The sequence below is a fragment of the Xenopus laevis genome, chromosome 7L, assembly GCF_017654675.1.
Source record: "Xenopus laevis strain J_2021 chromosome 7L, Xenopus_laevis_v10.1, whole genome shotgun sequence".
Lineage (NCBI taxonomy): Eukaryota > Metazoa > Chordata > Amphibia > Anura > Pipidae > Xenopus > Xenopus laevis.
Window position 1 is genome coordinate 45,605,691 of NC_054383.1, and position 10,578 is coordinate 45,616,268.

At 41.3% G+C, this 10,578-nt stretch overlaps 1 pseudogene; it reads left to right on the forward strand.

Annotated features, from left to right (window-relative positions):
- The first annotated feature begins 8,381 nt into the window (after positions 1-8,381).
- On the forward strand, positions 8,382-8,512 carry LOC121395826 (annotated as a pseudogene).
- The last annotated feature ends 2,066 nt before the right edge of the window (positions 8,513-10,578 follow it).

Genomic DNA, 10,578 nt, shown 5'->3' on the forward strand with positions numbered 1-10,578 from the left:
TCACATACTTCATAGCTAGGAAGGTCAATGCTCTTCTATTGAGCCTTGTAGAATAAAAGGACTTCCTATATTCCTTTCCAATGCAATTCCATTTTCAGTTGCTTGCAAGCAACACTAGACACATTCCTTTATTAACCTGTATTTAAATGCAGATAACACCTAACAACAGCAATTTATGTACTGTTTGTCTTTTACAGTTTGGAGGCATCAATGAGAACAGAATTACAAAGAAATGAACTGAGCTGAAAGGAAATGAGCTGTTGTCTCCTCCAAATCAAAAGGAGCACTTAAAATGCATGTTGCTGGACAAGAGCAAGGCATTATTAAATTCTAAGCAAGAGCCTCTATTTCCAAAAGTGCCATCTCTGAAAAACTGTGAGAGGCATAGCATCACAGTATAGCTTTGCTCGGATTTATTTGGTAGGTATACATCAACGGAACACCAATGCGGGAAAATATTGCTGTTTAATACTCAATTTTCTGGTCATACTTTGAGGCAGTCACTTAAAATCAGTAATGGTCCAACAGTTCCAAATCATAGTTCTGGCAGGTCAGTAAATTGTTGAAATGCTGAATTTGAAAAGTCTCTGGAATAGAATGAGTTGAGTGTTTTTTTCATGCTTTCATTCAATATAATAATACCAAGTATACAGAATAAGCTGAGTAAAATATACACACATTTTCTCTGTTCTGTTCCATTAAGCACAAAAGATTCAGAACTTACATTATGGGCTGTCTATTTTCTCTCTTCCATTTAATATTGAAGAACCTTTTGCAAGAATTCATGTAAAAGGCCATCTAAGCTTGGCTTGTGCATTGCTTTTGTTTGTAGGAGAATAAGGGCATGTGTGTGATGGGGAAAGATCTTGTTTCCATTAAAACACGTTTTTACATCTATTCATAGCACATCTTCTCTCAGTAAGCTTTTATAGTATTGGAAGAGGATTTTATTCTGCTAAATGGTGCAACTAAATGAATGACAGGATGCATAATGCATTTTAAAAGACAAAATTTCACTTTGCCAAGACTAGATATTTAGCAGAAACAGTAGTCAAACTCTGCTTTTAAAGAAAAAAACTTTTGAACGTTGTACTGAAAAATTAACTTACCTCCCTCTTTGAGAAACATCAGCTAGGAAAAGTGAACCTTTATGCCCAACATTTCCTGTAGTCCAGAGCCCTGTGGTTGCTGTAGCCATGAATTCAACAATAAAAGCTAAATACAATCGAATTTTTTGTCCTTTTGGTAGTCATTTGCACACATAGTGGGAAGACAGAAAAACAAATTCTTCCAGCTTGTTTCAATTAGGAGTAAGTACAGTACGTAGGAGCAGCAGTAAATACGTGGGTATTAATTGCAGAGTGTATAGGCTATTTTGGTTTTAACCATTGGTGGCAGTGCCAGACCAAGGCTAAGGCCCCCCCTGGAAAAGCCCCCACCCTCAATCACCAGCCAGCAGTAGCACAATTCATTGATGGAGATGGGGTTGGGAGAAATAAGCAGGTACTCTGAAACTACAGGAGTGTAGAGCGGGAAGTCCCTTGGTGGCCCACCCCATATGGTGATGAGTGGGAGAGGTGATTCAATGAGGGATAGTGATAAGAGGGTAGAAAGTCGAAATAGACGGGAAAATTAGGTACATTCCTAACACCCCCTGCTCTGTTTCTCCCTAGGCACAGGCCTCTTCTGCCTTCTAGTTCTGGCCCAGGTTGTTGGCACTAGATTGGACATCCTTGTTGCATATATGTAACACCTATTTGGGCTGCATAGCACACAAATAGTTAAACTGTCCAGCTAGCAGTAGAAGCATGGGTTACACGCGACTTCACACAACAGGGTCAGGGCCTTCGCCATGTGGAAGTGTTCCCTCTATGGTGTAGTGCAACTACATCCCCCAGGCTACTGTGCATACAACAAAAGATGGGCGCCAGGAGGTTCTTGCAGTAAAACAGAAACGGTTTATTTAACTATGCACGAGGCAAGTGACCACAGGTTTAGTACTCACGCAGGAGCTGAGGCAATAGCACATTTCTCACACAGAGCTGCAGGCATTAGGCATTTCTCACAGAGGAAAGGTCTCCATTAGGCATTTGCAGTATTCACACACATTCCCTCCTGGAAGTTGTCAGGAAAGCAGCTTCTACCCTACAGTCCCTCTTCACTGAGGTCCCTGACTGGAGGCAACACATAAAGCCTCTGGGAAGCTACTCCCTTACTGCAAATCCTTGTTGGAGCTTCAGCTGCTCTTTCTCTCTCACCTCTCTGCCTTTCTCTCCTAGAGAGACTATGACAAGTCTGCCCTAGTGTAACTATTCCTCCTTCACGGGGTTACCTGGTCCCCGACTTCTTCTTCCAAAGCAACATGGGCCTTTCTGGGCCTAGCTGTGCCCAGGCTCCCCTGAGCACACCCAGCTGGATCACCATCCACAGGCCAAAGAGGAAGTGGCCACTCCCTACACACACTATATAGCAGTGTAGCAGGGGAGTGTCATTCTCTCCTGGCAGATCACTCTAAGAAAAAGGTGGGGGCCTTAAAGCTGCAGGGCAGATTACCCAGTAGGGGTCCCTACATACACCCGGGGGAAAAACCCATTTCGTCCCGACAATGGTTTAAACATCCCCAACATATATCAACTTACAGTACCATCACATCCACTTCTGGTATCCTCTCCTAAGGCATACCTGGTAACAATGGTCACTGTAAAGGAAACACAGCATGCACAATACTGTATCAAACATTTTCAATTGCATAATAAACATTGCAGTTGGTCAACTTTATTACACATCAGCAAAAATACTTCTCCCCCTCCCAAGGGTCCACACAGGCCAGTCCTTGGGTGCAGAAACACTACTCAGCGAGTAGGTGAAGGCAGAAGAAATGGTGGTGGGGATCAATAGTCCTGAATTAGAACCCACTTAGTCCAGCAGTCCTTCCAGCCACAAAAAACAAGCAAGCAGCACTCTAGGCATCTCACTCTGCAGGAGTCCATAGAAGAGCTGTAGCAAACATCAGAAGAATCCATCCTCCAGGTTCTCCTCTTCCAGATCCATGATCCGGGATCACACATGAGCAGGAAATGGCTCCATCCGGGACATCCATCTTCCTCCCATCCAACTGACATCCGCAGGCCTTCGAGAAATTCGGGGCGAACCTCCAAGCCCGAACCCACGGCCAAATACTTCGAAGGAAATCCATACGATTCGAAGAATTCGTACGTTCCGTTTATCCACTTCGAAAAATTCGTACGATCCATTCGTACACTCCGACAAATTCGTACATCCATTGGTACGATTCGAACAAAACAATGCACAGCCTGGTTTTAGGGAATCGAGCCCCACGTTGGGCAGCCAAATGTAACACCTATTTGGGCTGCATAGCACACAAATAGTTAAACTGTCCAGCTAGCAGTAGAAGCATGGGTTACACGCGACTTCACACAACAGGGTCAGGGCCTTCGCCATGTGGAAGTGTTCCCTCTATGGTGTAGTGCAACTACATTTCCCCAGGCTACTGTGCACACAACAAAAGATGGGCGCCAGGAGGTTCTTGCAGTAAAACAGAAAACGGTTTATTTAACTATGCACGAGGCAAGTGACCACAGGTTTAGTACTCACACAGGAGCTGAGGCAATAGCACATTTCTCACACAGAGCTGCAGGCATTAGGCATTTCTCACAGAGGAAAGGTCTCCATTAGGCATTTGCAGTATTCACACACATTCCTTCCTGGAAGTTGTCAGGAAAGCAGCTTCTACCCTACAGTCCCTCTTCACTGAGGTCCCTGACTGGAGGCAACACATAAAGCCTCTGGGAAGCTACTCCCTTACTGCAAATCCTTGTTGGAGCTTCAGCTGCTCTTTCTCTCTCACCTCTCTGCCTTTCTCTCCTAGAGAGACTATAACAAGTCTGCCCTAGTGCAACTATTCCTCATTCACGGGGTTACCTGGTCCCCGACTTCTTCTTCCAAAGCACATGGGCCTTTCTGGGCCTAGCTGTGCCCAGGCTCCCCTGAGCACACCCAGCTGGATCACCATCCACAGGCCAAAGAGGAAGTGGCCACTCCCTACACACACTATATAGCAGTGTAGCAGGGGAGTGTCATTCTCTCCTGGCAGATCACTCTAAGAAAAAGGTGGGGGCCTTAAAGCTGCAGGGCAGATTACCCAGTAGGGGTCCCTACATACACCCGGGGGAAAAACCCATTTCGTCCCGACAATGGTTTAAACATCCCCAACATATATCAACTTACAGTACCATCACATCCACTTCTGGTATCCTCTCCTAAGGCATACCTGGTAACAATGGTCACTGTAAAGGAAACACAGCATGCACAATACTGTATCAAACATTTTCAATTGCATAATAAACATTGCAGTTGGTCAACTTTATTACACATCAGCAAAAATACTTCTCCCCCTCCCAAGGGTCCACACAGGCCAGTCCTTGGGTGCAGAAACACTACTCAGCGAGTAGGTGAAGGCAGAAGAAATGGTGGTGGGGATCAATAGTCCTGAATTAGAACCCACTTAGTCCAGCAGTCCTTCCAGCCACAAAAAACAAGCAAGCAGCACTCTAGGCATCTCACTCTGCAGGAGTCCATAGAAGAGCTGTAGCAAACATCAGAAGAATCCATCCTCCAGGTTCTCCTCTTCCAGATCCATGATCCGGGATCACACATGAGCAGGAAATGGCTCCATCCGGGACATCCATCTTCCTCCCATCCAACTGACATCCGCAGGCCTTCGAGAAATTCGGGGCGAACCTCCAAGCCCGAACCCACGGCCAAATACTTCGAAGGAAATCCATACGATTCGAAGAATTCGTACGTTCCGTTTATCCACTTCGAAAAATTCGTACGATCCATTCGTACACTCCGACAAATTCGTACATCCATTGGTACGATTCGAACAAAACAATGCACAGCCTGGTTTTAGGGAATCGAGCCCCACGTTGGGCAGCCAAATGTAACACCTATTTGGGCTGCATAGCACACAAATAGTTAAACTGTCCAGCTAGCAGTAGAAGCATGGGTTACACGCGACTTCACACAACAGGGTCAGGGCCTTCGCCATGTGGAAGTGTTCCCTCTATGGTGTAGTGCAACTACATCCCCCAGGCTACTGTGCACACAACAAAAGATGGGCGCCAGGAGGTTCTTGCAGTAAAACAGAAAACAGTTTATTTAACTATGCACGAGGCAAGTGACCACAGGTTTAGTACTCACACAGGAGCTGAGGCAATAGCACATTTCTCACACAGAGCTGCAGGCATTAGGCATTTCTCACAGAGGAAAGGTCTCCATTAGGCATTTGCAGTATTCACACACATTCCTTCCTGGAAGTTGTCAGGAAAGCAGCTTCTACCCTACAGTCCCTCTTCACTGAGGTCCCTGACTGGAGGCAACACATAAAGCCTCTGGGAAGCTACTCCCTTACTGCAAATCCTTGTTGGAGCTTCAGCTGCTCTTTCTCTCTCACCTCTCTGCCTTTCTCTCCTAGAGAGACTATAACAAGTCTGCCCTAGTGCAACTATTCCTCATTCACGGGGTTACCTGGTCCCCGACTTCTTCTTCCAAAGCACATGGGCCTTTCTGGGCCTAGCTGTGCCCAGGCTCCCCTGAGCACACCCAGCTGGATCACCATCCACAGGCCAAAGAGGAAGTGGCCACTCCCTACACACACTATATAGCAGTGTAGCAGGGGAGTGTCATTCTCTCCTGGCAGATCACTCTAAGAAAAAAGGTGGGGGCCTTAAAGCTGCAGGGCAGATTACCCAGTAGGGGTCCTTACATATACTTAATTACTTAATTTAGCTATGACCTAGTATAATCCCTTCTTCAGGCTTTTACCAACATATTTTCTACTGAGGTGTCCATGCATTTCTAGAAATCCATGGAAAATGCTCAGCCCCACCCTAAAACTGGTCTAACAGCTTTACTGGTTAATAAAAAGGGGGCTGCAAATGTATACATAAAACAAGACAAGAAAGCATGAACATTATCGCAATACAAAGATATGTAAATTTTGTTCTGGCACTCTACCCGACACATTTAGAGGAAGCTAGAGAAGCAAAGGATGTTAGGCCATTCCTAGTATTGTTTGCTAAAAAATTACGTGGCATCTATGGTTATACCTTTATAGCTCTGTGCTGACATATTTCAAAAAGCTATGAAAGAAATTAATATTTTTATGAGTGCATCTTTCAGTTTTACATCTGTTTTTAACTATTATCGCCTCATTTATGTTTCTCTCTTTGTTTACATAAGAAGAACTAAAGTCTGGTTAATGATTAATGACAAGTAAGCTCCAAGGTTCAGTCACAGCTCTGCCATTACAGAACGCACTATTTATGTGGCCAGTGAGTTTAGCTGGATAATGTGGCAACACAAAGCATATTTAAGAAAAAAACGTGTACAGAATAGTCCATGTGAATAAAAATCTCAACTAGAGAAAAATAAATCAAGTTTCTTGAAATCTTCGGACATTTCCATGGACTTCAATAAAAATTTGGTAGATTTTATTTGCCAAATTCTTTAATGAAAATTGTTGGTGCTTTTGATGACTTTTTGAGAATTCTCGAACTTTCATAAAGCTTCAAAAACCTGTAAAAAAAAGTGCTGGGATTCGCGAAATCATGAACAGAATCCTGGATTTGGTGAATGCCTAGGTTTGTCATATTGGTCTTGCTTGGTTCATCATTGGAATCAGGATTCCAATTTCAGTTTTAGCTTTGTTTGTTTCAATTGCTTATTCGCCAAATAAACAGTTTTTGTACTTTACTGACTTTACTTTTTTTATTGATGATTGCCTTTTTGATTTAGTGAGTGAGGTATTAATGTGTATATTTGGAAAAATGGGCAAATGTTTTTCTTTGTATGTTATAAAGACATCGGTATTTTGTATGGCCTTAAAGCCCCCACTGGACCCAGTTGCCTTGTTTGTATCTACATATGGAGCCATTAAAGCACGTTTGAAGCACTTATTTCATAGTTGTGGTGTGCTACAGTGTACCTTGTATCATATTTAAATAAAAAGTCACACTGGGAAATCTTTAAAAGCAAATCTATTAATTGGTTTCAAACACATTTTCTTCTTTAAATAGATTTTTCTAAATACCCAGTTTAATTATATATATGCCCTCCTTGAAATGTTGCGTTTTAATTGTCATTTAAGGGCTGATTTATTAAAATTTTAGATCACATTTTTTTCTAAGGTTCCATATTTTGCACCAAAAAAAGATAATTTTTTACTTTAAGTTTGCCAAATATTTCAATAAATAAACTCAAAAACTCAAATTAAACAAATTGTCAGCTAAAAACTGGCAAGCTTTTACTAAATGGTAAAGTGGCCATCACTGGTGGAAATTCACCAGAAATCCCATCCGCAGGGACATTGACAATTTACTAACAGGAGTAGAGGACAAGTCGCTAGCGTAGTTTCGCGCCCTATCGCCAGGCAAATTTTTGTTCAGATGAATGACCGTTACTACGCAAATTCACTGAAGTGCAAATTTTACAGAACGTTACCTATTTTGCCAGAGTGTCCTTTGCCACCTTAGACCTGGCAACTGATAAAATGAAGCTACATCCTCCTCAATATTATGTCAGTGACATCATATCCTGTATCCTGTGTTTTTTTTTCATATTTTAAAGCAGGATTGCCTTCAAATGTTCTTACTATTGTAGATTTTTGTGTTAACATTTTTTTCCAACCATTGGAGGGGCATGCCACATTTTTTTTAGGGTGGACCCATGTCTATGGCATTAGAGAATCTGTTTTGTCTTTATTATGCTTCCTTGGACATTTCTAATAATTGGCCACTTCAAGCATTTGCACCAACATCTCTAATAAAGACATCTATATGAACTATATGTACCCGCCCTATGCAAATTGGGTGAAAGTTTGCTATGAAATGCTTCCGCTGACAAATTAACACTAGCGAAACTTCGCCAGTGTTAGGCTACAGAGACGCAACTTTGCATTTTAGTGAATTAGCGTAGTGGTAACAAATTCACACCTGGCAAAGTGAGGCAAAGTGTGGTGGAGCCTTCGCTGGCAAAAATTTGCCCTTTAGTGAACTTGCATCTATGTGGGGTATATTTTTAAAATTCAAACTATTTTGCAATACAATTTTTTTTAAAAAAAAGTTGAGATTCAGCAAAATCATTTAAAATTAATACAGTAAAACCCCTGATTTTAAGTTTTCCCTCATTTGTTTGTCTGTTTGTGACCCTACCAATGTATAACGTACAATGCATTTCCCTGATTTTACATATTTTTTTTCTGGTCCCTGAAAAATGTAAAATGGGTTTACTGTAGTAGAATTTGGTTTAACACAATCAAGTTTTTTTTCCGTTTTAAGGGTATGCTGGAAATTGAGAAATAAGCTTCTCAGCTTTTTGGCTAAGATCAATTGTAGTATCTGTTCTTATCCGTTAGGGGAGCTGCCACCCCCTGGTAGAACAGAGAGGCCATTTTTCTGGCCAGGGATTGTACAGCAGGTCCCAAACCTAAGTTGCCCTAACATCACGTTTCCTCTTGGCACGGGTGGCAGGGGCACAGCGTATTCCCGCTTCATGGCTGTCACTGCTCTTGTGCCCTAACCTTCAGTGGCTAAGCAATTTTTAAATTCCGTCTGAGAGGCTGGAGCAATACACATCACTTTTCACTATGATCTTTTTATCTCACTTTTTGTACATCACTCTCACCTTATTATTGCTTTTTCCTTTTTTTTTTCCTTTTTCCTCAGCTCCTATGGGCTGAGTACTAGATCTAGTGGGGATGTGTGGCAATTAAGTTCCTTCCTTAACTGGAGCATGGTACCAATGTGGGTGCTTTATTTGGAAACTTTGGGTTCAAGATGGCTCTCCCTTTAAAGGACAAGGAATGTCTAAAATAGAATAAGGCTAGAAATGCTGTATTTTGTATACTAAACATAAGCATAAACTTACTGCACCACAAAGCCTAATCAAACACATGATTTATGCTTTCAAAGTTGGGCACAGGGGGCTGTCATCTTGTAACTTTGTTAAACATCTTTGTCTGACCCTGACCCTGCACATGCTTAGTGTGGTCTGGGCTGCTTAAGGGATTGTCATAAACAAAGCTGCTTGAGTTCTGCATGGCTGGGAAGTAAGGCGGGAGCTCCCCCTGCTGTTCATAAGTATGATTGTTTGCCTGTTCAGCATTTAGGGACCATCTGACAATTCCTATCCACAGCAGTAAATGAAGGGAGAATTTCACTGCATACAGTCAGGTTTCTTAAAAAAACAGTACACATTTTTTAATTAAAGTATATTGGAGAAAGGTTTCTTTTTCATTAAAGAAAGTAAAAATGGGATTTTATTTTTTTGCCTTTCCTTGTCCTTTAAAGTCATTTGGCTGTAGGGATTGGTAAAAAAGGACCTTCCAACCCTTGTGGGGAGGAAGGTTTGAAGACCGAAGGGGTCTCCCTAAGCCCCGTGGTAAAGGAAGATCCTAAGACCCTTGCCTTTCATGGCCTGTTGGCCTGAGGGTTGGGATTTTTGTCAGCTCTTCCTTTTTTAAGGAGGGCTAATTTGGGTTTTCACTTTGTGCATTGGGTGTTTTGAATTGAAACATGGGTCGAGCTTCAATAAAAAATATCTATCTGAATTATAAGAATTATGAAAATAATATGAAAGAGATCATCACAAAGGCACTTGCCTTTCCTGACCAAAACATTTTTAAAAATCTAAAATCTTTACTTTAGTGACAATTTGTTTTGGAGATGTTATTAATGTTGCCATGGGAAGCAATGATGTTATCCATCTCAAAATAGTGTTCAGTTGGGTATTTTAAAATACCATTTTTGCAGAAATTGTGCTAATAAAACACTCAAAATCGAATTTTATATTTCTTGTCAATGTTACCTTAGCTCACAATCTTCTTTAAGCCACTGACCTGTTTTCAATTTTCATTAAGTTTTAGCCTATTTCTTATGCACTAACATAGTTATTTTTAAAACAGGATCTCCATACAAAAAAAGTTTTTCTCATAATGGGCTAGATTCAATTCGGTGAGTAGAAGGTTTATGACATGAAAAGTAATGGACGAGATTCGATATGAGATGCAATTGAATTCAGAAAAATTTATCTCACAGTTTATCACGTGAAAACTCTCTTGAAGTCTATTGGAATAATCTGGAACTGAGCTTGAAGAAAAGGTTTTTTTTTTTCAAATTGAATCATGTCCATGACTTTTCAAGTGATGAGATAACTTTTTCTCACTGAATTGAATCTGGCCAAATGAAAGGCGTGTATATCTGAAATTTTGGTTTTAACTTCTAAAAAACAGAAGCAGTTAATTATAAAGACTTGTGGGAGAAATGATAGGGTAGTCTAACCAACATAAAGGACATTTTATATTTCCTATTACATGAAAAATAGCTGCAGATGTTTCTTTCTCACTGAAATCCCTTGTGTGAAACAGCAAAAGATCCATCTCTGTTCGGACAGGGTTCATTTTATGGCTTCCACATGACAGTCAAAAATATGCATGTGATTGTACACAACTTACAACGTGTTCTTTTCTAATTAATGTTAATTGTGTTGAAACTAAAT